Here is a 10,569-nt window from a genome sequence, read left to right on the forward strand (position 1 = left end):
TGTAGGCTCCGCTCTCTCTTCTCTCTCTCCTCTGCTCCTCTCTCTCTCTCTCCTCCTCCTCTCTCTCTCTCGTCTTTCTCTCTCTCTCTGCTCTCTCTCTTCTCTCTCTCTTCTCCTCTCTCTCTCTCTCTCAGGGAAAATGCGGCCACTTGAGCCTTGATTTATACTTCAAACATTGGTAATTCTTGAGAAAGCTTTCGCGGCCTTGTATCTCGGTAACGAGTGCGTAACTGGCAGAACACCATAGAAGATAACTTCTTCTTCATTCTAAATTATACCTGATGATACACTTACCCGACCAAAATAGGACAATTTAATTATCTCACAATTTCGTTACCAAACAGGATTTTTTCTAAAGTCCCCAGTACTTCTTAATGGGGGCACGAAAGGTCGCTCTCCAATAGTTCTTCCGATCGCCGCTTGCGACGTTACGGTCGGGGGCATTTCGGAGGTTGGGTCAAAGGCATTTGCGCATGCTCCGACCAGTTTCTCGTTACTGCGCATGCGCAGGTTCGTTCTAATTGGCCTATCATATGCTCTAATTTAAATTTGATTCAGGCCAACCAATCGTAGGCCTAGGATTAAGCCCGATTCGGCTAGGTTTGCCTACATTCCCCTGAATTCGTTCATTTGATTTCAGCCCGCGAACGTAATGGATCTGTGCAACGGTTGTGATTTAACCATTGTTGATATCTCCGTTATTTCTAGGGATCGGCAGTCAACCCTCGACTTTTTTGCAAGGCATAAGGTGTTGAAATTAACGTATAGGTGCCCGAGTTGCCTTAACGTTGTAAAATTGACAAAAAACAATCGATTCCGGTGTGATAAAGTCATAAAAAATTCGGATGATCGTCGAGCACGTTGCCGTCTAAACGTGTCTGGCTTCACTGGAACGTGGTTCGAAAGTGTTCATATTTCTATAGAGCAAGTTCTTCTTCTTAGTTTTTTTTTTAACTTTAGCCGGTGTACTCAGATAGAAGTTGCACGTGCCGCTAGTACAACTTTTGTCGGGAAGTTGTATTACATCATATTGAACATAGTAGTACTCCAATAGGTGGGCCCGGCAAAATCGTCGAAATCGACGAAGCCAAGTTCGGGAAACGAAAATACAATAGAGGGAGGTACATTGAAGGAGTGTGGGTGTTCGGCGGGTTCGAACGTGATTCCAAAAAAACGTTTATGGTCCCGGTACCCGACCGTTCACGGGAAACGTTAGTTGCCCAAATACGGAAGTGGATATTACCGGGAACCAAGATCATCAGCGACTGTTGGGCAGCATACTCCCAGTTGCAACTGGAGGGCTACACGCATGAAACCGTGAACCACTCCAAAAATTTTGTGGATCCCGAAACTGGGGCATCAACCCAGAACATCGAACGTTGCTGGAGGGACGCGAGGGCTGACGTACCTAAATACGGCAGAAGGGAGGACTCGTTCGATAAGTACCTGGCAAACCATCTCTTCCGCCGAAAATATCCAAAGTACGAAGCCCGGTTTCACGTGTTCATGCGTGCAGTCGCGAACCTGTACCCACCTCCCGTTTCCCCCCCCCCCGCCGAGCACGAATTTGACGACTCCCAATAATAAGGTAAGTTAATTGATGTCTGTAAGTTAAGGTAAATGTTTCCTGGTTAAGGGTCAAAGCGTTTAGGTAGTAAATAGCAGATAAGTGTTCTTATTGGCAAGCGGAAGACAGGGCCGGTGACCATTTCCGAACATTCACTTACCCTAACAGCCCACGTGTTCGAACTGTGAACTCGGCCAAAACAGTAATCACGGCATTCTAGGAATTACTAAGTTTTTACAAGTAACAATGGATGTTAAAAATTATCGATAAAAAGGTATACTACTAGAATGTTGTAGGCTAACAGCCCATGTGTTCGAACGGTAAAACTTTACAAATGTAGTGGTCTTATTGGTAAGTCGTAGACAGGGCCGCACATCATGTCCGCACCTCCGAACCTCCGCGTAGGCTATCAGCCCATGTGTTCGAACTACTAATCTTTAACTGCATGTTATCGAAAATTAGGCCAAAACATACGTTTTTCGTGTGTTTTTTGGCGCTTCATACCTAACACGTAGCCTAGGCCAGCCATGTCCGAATGCGGGATGTTTCTTAGGTAGGCAAGAAACATCTTAGGCTAGCGGTGTCAGTTTGTATGTAGAGTAAGGGGTCAGCCTCACCGCCGTTTTCTTGGGTTTCCCAGTGTTAATTGGGTTTGTATGTAGAGTAAGGGGTCAGCCTCACAGCCGTTTTCGTGGTTTCGGTACATATACCTAACACGTAGCCTAGGCCAGCCATGTCCGAATGCGGGATGTTTCTTAGGTAGGCAAGAAACATCTTAGGCTAGCGGTGTCAGTTTGTATGTAGAGTAAGAGGTCAGCCTCACCGCCGTTTTCGTGGGTTTCCCAGTGTTAATTGGGTTTGTATGTAGAGTAAGGGGTCAGCCTCACAGCCGTTTTCGTGGATTTCCCAGTGTTAATTTTTGTCGTCTCTGTTTCCCCCCACCCAAAAACCCCGGTTTCCCAATAGGTCCCCCCTTACCGTTTTACGAAAATTACGCCTGGAAACACTATCCATTTGCCCTTTATTCTGTCTGTGTTCCCCCACCCAAAAACCCCGGTTCCCAACAGGGTCCCCCATTACCGTTTCTATAGTTATATATATATACTAATCTTTAACTGCATGTTATCGAAATTAGGCCAAAACATACGTTTTTCGGGGTTTTTTTGGCGCTTCATAGGCCGCGCAAGCTTTGTAAAGTTTTACCCAAACATTGATTTGTGTGTTGTATTGTATTTTTTCTTTAGAGATTTAACAGAGATAACCTGAAAGTATAGTAAGGCAATTGGTGGTATGGACAAAAGTTTGTTTCCATGGGTTTTCGGAGTTTGGCGACATGGGACGATGTCAGCTTTTATAGCCTAGACCCGGCCCGCTGGTGTATTTGACCTGAGCAATTATGGAGAGTATGCTACGTAATTGTTACGGGGCTGTAGGAATGCAGTTGCAGTGAGACTTCTCACCTTATATAACAATGAGAAATGAATGATTCAGTTAATCAGTGACTGAAAGTTACAGTGGCGCAGCAACCACTTCAGTCACTGACATCAAAATAAGTAGCCAATAAAAGAAGAGTGGCCAGATTAAAATTAGCTTCGACAGCACCTGAAGTGCGGTACCAAGGGTATCACTGTCCTCCCCCTAACCATTCAACCTATGTTAAAGAGTCTGGATATTGGGTGGAAATTCAAGAAGAGGAGAAAAAGAAAAAAAATTGAGATGGGTGGGTGGGGCTTAATAATAGTGACGTTTTCGTGACGTCAAAGTCACTCGCTCGGCTTCGTATCATCTAGTTGGAATTTCCCCTCATTCTCAAGAACAAACTGCCTTAACTGTTTACTTTTAGTACTATGTTAACGAAAGTTACGGCAGTGTGTGAATAATGCTCTTGTCAAAATCTCATACTGATCCGGCTATTATTAAAAAAAATAAAACACACACACACACACAACAAGGCCAGTGAAATGCATAGCAGGTCAATCCAAGCGTAATGTTCTTGCTTCTGCAGTCCCAAAAGGCAAAGTCACCAAACGAATAACTGTAAATTATACCATGATTGGTTGCTTTCTTCAGCAAATCTCAAAGACGTTAAGTCCAACATTTTCCATAGTTTACAGTTATTCGTGGTCTGGTGGTGCAGCAAGGAATTATTTTTGGTGGACTACGCACTCTTGATAGGTTAGGTAATACAAAACTGCAAAATAAAGCAATAATGCACGTATCCCTCATTACATTGCAGGAGTTACTTTTTAGCTTTCAGACTTTGACTGGCGATTACCTGATATTTAAGAAATTAACCTATTAATGAAAAATTACCTATCCCTTGATCCTGCTTTTGTTTCTGACTAGTCAAGGTGGATTCTTGGGAGATGAGATGCAACTAAGGTATACGAGAGTTTCACGATGAGCTTCCCACGCAGGATACGGAAGAAATTCATCGGCCTTTCGTGGAGAATTAATTTAACCCTGAACGTGGCAAAGAAGTATCCCGAAATAAAATAATCCTCGAGATGCAGGAATGAAAATGGGATCTAAATTGTATAATGGAAAGGAGGAGAGACCCTATGACTATACCCGTCGTAACTGGAGGTAAGACTTTCCTTTCCTTTCTTCTCATGTTTTCTCTCACTTTTCAGGTTTTATTTTTTGGAGGGATTCTCCCAGTCGCCAGTTTGTTTTTCTTGTATTTTCTTCTTACCTTGATTATTTAAGGAACATAATGGGATGTATGCCGTGTCACACTCAATTTCTTTATTGCATATAGGTTCCATTGCTCTGGTCTTCCCTCGGTAGGGAGGTAGTGCTTTTTGTAGCGTACCCTCGGCCCCTAGCTGCATCCCCCCTGTCATTCCTTTTACTGTACCTCTATTCATATTCTTTCATCCATCTTACTGTCCACCCTCTCTTAACAATTGATTCATAGTGCAACTGCGAGTTTTTCCTCCAGTTACACCTTTCAAACCTTTTTCACTGCCCCAGTGCTTGGCATGTATGCCAAATACCTATAAATCGGCCTATGGTCTTCCATGTTCCCTCATGTACACCTTCCCGTATGCTGTATGTGTGGTATATTTCTTTGAGTAGTTTTCTTAAGTAGTTTCAGACTTTTTTTTTTTTTTTTTTTTTCAATAAGCACCCAGTGCAGCCAAGAATGGGTCTAATCTTATTGGCCTTGATTTATTCATCACTATTTTGGCTCTATTATTAACAGTCATTGTGGTCACGTATGGTATAGAGATTTTTTTTTTTTAACTCGATATGTTCAGTTTCTCACTTTCTCTGTCTATATCTGCAGTATATATAGGTATGTAGTATATAATTATGTATTTATACATGTCTATATGTATATAAATTAAGGTGGTTATATTTTTCAATACTCTTGATGTGCATTCTTTTATATTCTCAGTAGCTTCTATCTTGTCCCGTCCGTTTATCCAGCTCTTTTGCGTCCTTCGTTATGCTAATTTTTCTTGTACCTTAACCTGATAGAACAGTTCCATAAAAAAATGTACTGTACGTTGGCTCCGTAAAGCCACGTTCGTTTTGGTGTGTACATTGAAAATAATGTCAGTCTTAAAATATAGGCATTGAAAATGCCATGAAAATAATGTCAATCTTAAAACATATGGTGCACTGCGTTGTAATATTAATTTTGTACAATTGCCATAATTTAACTGTTTCAAAGGGTCGCCATCACGGAACTCGGTGGTTGTGTGTGCTGATTTTCAGGAAGGATTTGCCTCTTTAGAAATTCATATATTAAAGTTGCCGTTGCTTTAATTTCTATGACCTTTAGATGAAAGGGCTACTTAAGTGTTCCTCTCTAGGATTCTGTTAATTTGTTTTTAATTTAGTGTTTCGGACACTTAAATTTTAGTGCATATAAGTACATATGAAAAATTGTTTTAACATAATGCAGCTGGTCCCTGCCGTAGGAAACCGTTTCAGGACACCATACGACACTGCCAAATATTTTGTGGGTTGCTTCATGTTAGTAGCGCTTGAAACTAGTTAGAGGTCTGGGTGATGAAAGTTCACTCTCGACGTGGTTCGGAAGTCACGTAAAGCCGTTGGTCCCGTTGCTTTAATAACCACCGATTCCATGGTTCGTAAAAACACCTTACAAACTAGTTAAGAGAATATTTTATATCCCGTTAATTTGAACGATAGAGTTTTTGCTCATCATAATATTGATTTTCCATTATCCATTTACGAGCAGTTAACTTACTCTTTTAGCTGGCTGCTTATTCTTTCCGGCTACCCGACACAATTAGCTATAGTCGCTCGATCTTTATAGTGTTTGTTAACTCAACCCTCTATTCAGAGATTTGCATTTTCTTCCTTTCTATTTCTGTAGCCTTTTCTCCCTGCTGTTTTATTTCCTTACGGAAGTTATGACTTGATTTAAGATTCTTTGACAGAGGTGGTTTATTACGTATATTAGTACATCTTGAGGTAGTATAAGAGGATGCCAATACAAGGATGTGTAACATTTTATCCAGGAAACTGTAAGGGAATTTGTTTGAAAAAATCTCCTGGTGAAAAGTAAAGTTGAACTTTATTTATCTTTTAACTTTAGTAGAGAGTTGAAAGTAATATCAATTAAGCTCAAATTACTCTGCATTTGCAACCTACCTGACACTTCCTTGTCTACTATTTATTACAGGTTCTTGAGTCGGTTCTGTTTCTTCCCTTCAAAATGGCAACCAATTTACCGGAAAGGAGGTTTCTACAATTCTAATTAAGCTGCAAGGTTTCTTGTTACACAAATAGGCCGCCTCTATAGTTGATTTGAAGATGTGTATGTTTGAAATAACTGCGGCAATGGTGCCCTTCAATATCAGAGCAAGGACTATCAACAAACTTCTAAAGTAAGTTACATAATTAAGATCTATACTGCGATAGATCTTGAGTTTCGATATTTTTTTTTTCTAAGACTTTTTACTTACTTTTTTCTTAATTTGGACCAGTCATTTTTTTTAGCTAGTTCGGACCAGTCATTTTTATAGTTTTTTTTTCTTTGTAGGGGATGTTAAGAGATGAATCATATTCACAGTAAAATAGTCAAAACATTTAAATCAAGAAATTAAGCTTGGTTAACAAGCAGTGTTCATTTTTGATGGAGTTGGTGATTTTCTCAGCGACCAAGTTTGGCTACGAAGTAATATTGAAATTTTTACAGGTACTGTCTGTCGCTACACTTAAGACTACTAAAGGAAGTTGTTTACGGCTGAAAATGGTGTTGGTGTTCAATACGATTTTGAAATTAATTTGAGGTGAGAGATTAAGCTAAACATGAGAGATTAAACTAAACTAATGTTTCTTCCTTAAGGTGTTCCGTTTCTTCCTTAAGGTGTTCTTTTTCTATACATTACTGTCTGCCATATCCTTTTTTCTGTACTGTCTGTGGCAAGACCAGGACAAACAAATCATTAAGGATTTTTCAGACGGGTCAGTGTTCTTTAGCGATAGTGTACTCCTTAGACGTTAAATGTTTTAAAGATACGAATATTTTAACTCCAGGAAAATAAGGAAGGTCTAATTTAAGAAAATTAGACCTTCCTTAGGGTGTGGGGGTCAGGGGATGCCTTGTTTTGCAGAAATTTTATGATCCTTTAGTTTATGCAGGGAAATGAGTGAGAACTTATAATGAAACAAATAATGAAAAATATCCCTCATATCATATAAGCGTACTTCGAATTAAAATCAAATATCAGATTAGTGATGTATCTTTTTTTTTTATTTTGTTTTTGCATATAGTGTGAAAGAAAGGTATAGTATAGAAGTTGTAACTGAGCCCGAGTGTTTTCCCATTAAAGTAACAAAACTTCATTTTGTAAATTCAGCAATTTCAAAATGTTATTATTGACCATGAATATATATGGTATATATAATTCTATAAAGCACAGAGGAGAATGGAAAATTTTTTTATTAGCTTCAGTACATTTTTATTTACTTGGAATATGAAAATTGGATTTAAATAAGTTTACTTTTCCAGATGGTAGTGAAAGTTCAGGATCGAAAAATCAAATTAGTGGTGCCAGGAAAATGTGGCGCCAGGTGCAGTAGCAACAAAACAGCAGCAACTACTCCATATCCAAGATGATCAAGCGGCCTGAGCAACATCACTGCAAGAAGAAAAAAGTATTCATAAAAAATTGAACTAACCGCAAATCAGGCCAGCTTCATAAAAACTGAACTAACCGCAAATCAGGCCAGCTTCATAAAAACTGAACTAACCGCAAATCAGGCCAGCTTAAGGGCCTTCAAAAGAGATGGCAAAAGGGCTCTCTGAAGAAATATACCATCGAGAATATACCATCAAGCAACGCTGCACAGCAGCAGCAGCAGCAGCTAAAGGGAATGTAGATAACCAGCACTCCAGCAGCAAAAGATCTTCAAGAAATGGTACTCTACCCTGCAGCAAAAGGACTGGCAGAAAACATGGCACTTTTAACAGCAATAATAACAGGGCTTGCAAGAAAGAAAGCAACAACTGTTTCCACAAAGCAGCATCATAACCAAGAAATCAGGCAGCATGAGCAACATCACTGCAAGAAGAAAAAAGCTATATTCCTCAAAAAAGTATTCAACAACTGTACTAACCTCAAATCAGGCCAGCTCAAGGGCCTTCAAAAGGGCTCTCAGAAAAAATATACAGTCAAGCAACACTGCACAATAATTTAAAAGATATCCAGCACTCCAGTAGCAAAATATCTTTAAGAAATTGCACTCTACCCTGCAGCAAAAGGACTGGCAGAAAACATGGCACTTTCAGCAGCAATAATAAGAAGGCTGGCAAGAAAGAAAGCAACAACTGTGTTTCCACAAAGCAGCATCATAACCAAGAAATCAGGCGGCACGAGCAACATAACTGCAAGAAGGAAAAAACCAATAAATCCATAAATAAGGCAGTCTCCAGCAGCAACATTACTGCAAGAAGGAAAAAACCAATAAATCCATAAATAAGGCAGTCTCCAGCAGCAACATTACTGCAAGAAGGAAAAAAAACAAGAAATCCATAAACAAGGCAGTTTCCCGGCAGCAACAGGTAAAGCCTTCGGAACAAACACTTTCAGCAGCGCAAGCCTTGCTGGGGAACGTGCAGCAATGAAGGTAGTAGACGTTATTCCAAGCAGGAAAATTTAAGGGCAACAGCATACCTAAATGGGCGTGCAAGAAAATAGTTAACCTGCAGAAAACACTGTCCTGTCCTCCAAGTACAACACCAAGATGCCTGCAAAGAAACAAACTTACAGTGGCCATACATTATGAAAAACATCAAAAGAACCTTTAGAGAAAATGGCTTAAACAGCAAACCCAGCAGAGTACAGAGCGTTGTAAAGGGAAAAACCTACTCGCAGCGAAAGAACTGCTGCCATATAAAAAGGCTTTTCTACAAAACTAAACTCTTCCAGTAATAGAGAATCGACCTTTTCATTTATCAACAGCCAATAGGAAAGATAATTATTGCTCTCCATAGTAAAGTGCCTTGCTAAACAGAAGACACTCCTTGCAGCTGTATCAAAGGATCTTTGTTTTAATGACAGGAACAACTGAAAACATGGTTGTTTCAACAAGTATTCACAGCAACACCATCCAAAGTTTTATGAAGAAAGGTGGCCAATCCCACGAGCTAAATTAAAAGGCCTGCAGAAGAAACAACACTGGATAACATCCAAAGGAGCTTGCAAAAAGAAAAAAAATTACAGACAGTGCCCCCAGTAGGAACTACATTACCAGTAGCAGTCCCCGCAGCATAGAAACAGCATTCTCTAGCCATCATTTGCAGTAAAAAACGGTAAATGGGGCTTTGCTAAAAATCTTCTGTAGAGGAAAATTATGCACAACAAAAGAACTGGTAACATAAAAAAAAGGCTTTTGCAACAAGAATTCTTCTAGTAAATAGTATAGTGACAATAGATACCTATATCAACAGCCAGTGGCTAAGAAAATTGCCCTCCATAGTAGAATCTTGCTAAAAAGATGGTACTCCCAGCAGCAATATTTAGTTTCAATGACAGGAACAACTAGAAATATGGCAGTGTCAACAGGGTATATTCACAGCAACACCATCCAAAGTTTTATGCAGAAAGCCACCCAATCCCAGGAGCCAAATTAAAAGGCTTGCAGAAGAACAGCAACATGCAAAGGGGTCCAAAAAAAAAGAAGCAATGTTTTAAGAGCAAAGAGGTAGGCATAAAAGAGAGCAGCCAGCAGCAGCAGTTAGAAAAATGGCAGTCAAGAGCAGCAGCAACATCATCAGGCTTAGCACTAAAATCATGAGATTCGCAAGTAGTAAATGACTGAAGTTCAGGCCTAATATGTCAAAATAGAATAAAACAATTTAAGAAAACTAAATGCAAGTGCACCCTCCAGAAACAAAATAGACTTTAAGAAAGATGTTGGGAAGCAAAATTCTGTACAGGAAGGCGTTCTCACACAATCATCATAAGAGCCTACAGAAGAATGGTGCGTTGGCAAACGAATTTCAGACGAAATGATACAAAAAAAAAAAAGGTTACCGGAGGAAGAAAAAGATTAAAGAGAAGAATGAAGCTCATCCAGTAGCCAAATAGACAAAAATGTCAACGTTAAAGAAGTACTATACTAAAAGCGCCGATTCTTGACCCTTAAAAATCGCTCAACATCAGCAAAGTGTGCTGAAAAACAACAGCTCCTATATGAGGGCTTGCAGTAGACACATACAGTAGCAACAGCACAAAGAACAAAGAGAGGCCTTCCAGTAACAATCACCATCAAACAGAGGAAATAACAGCCCACATTTAGTAACAATTCGTCTAAAGGTGCGTTTTCTTTTCTACAAGAAAATGGCACACAATCGACAACAACAGAAGTGATGCTTACAGGTGGAGTTACTGCCAGGAGCAAAAAGTCTTCAACATCCATACAGTTGGCATTTCATAGATGTGCCAGCAAACGTTATGTACAGGAAAGATGGATACTGCATTTAAAAGAAGCCTGAAGGAAAAAAAATGCATTTC

General features: G+C 39.7%; 1 long non-coding RNA gene across 2 annotated transcripts; it reads left to right on the plus strand.

Annotated features, from left to right (window-relative positions):
- Window positions 1–3,785: 3,785 nt before the first annotated feature.
- Window positions 3,786–7,695, plus strand: LOC135222917 (uncharacterized). Of its 2 annotated transcripts, XR_010316387.1 has the most exons (4): window positions 3,786–4,153; window positions 6,231–6,435; window positions 6,747–6,840; window positions 7,563–7,695. It is a non-coding gene; the product is annotated as an uncharacterized LOC135222917 (long non-coding RNA). The 2 variants fall into 2 exon arrangements; XR_010316386.1 differs by lacking the exon at window positions 7,563–7,695 and having other exon boundaries at window positions 3,796–4,153; window positions 6,747–7,087.
- The last annotated feature ends 2,874 nt before the right edge of the window (window positions 7,696–10,569 follow it).

Source organism: Macrobrachium nipponense, chromosome 8, assembly GCF_015104395.2.
Source record: "Macrobrachium nipponense isolate FS-2020 chromosome 8, ASM1510439v2, whole genome shotgun sequence".
Classification (NCBI taxonomy): domain Eukaryota; kingdom Metazoa; phylum Arthropoda; class Malacostraca; order Decapoda; family Palaemonidae; genus Macrobrachium; species Macrobrachium nipponense.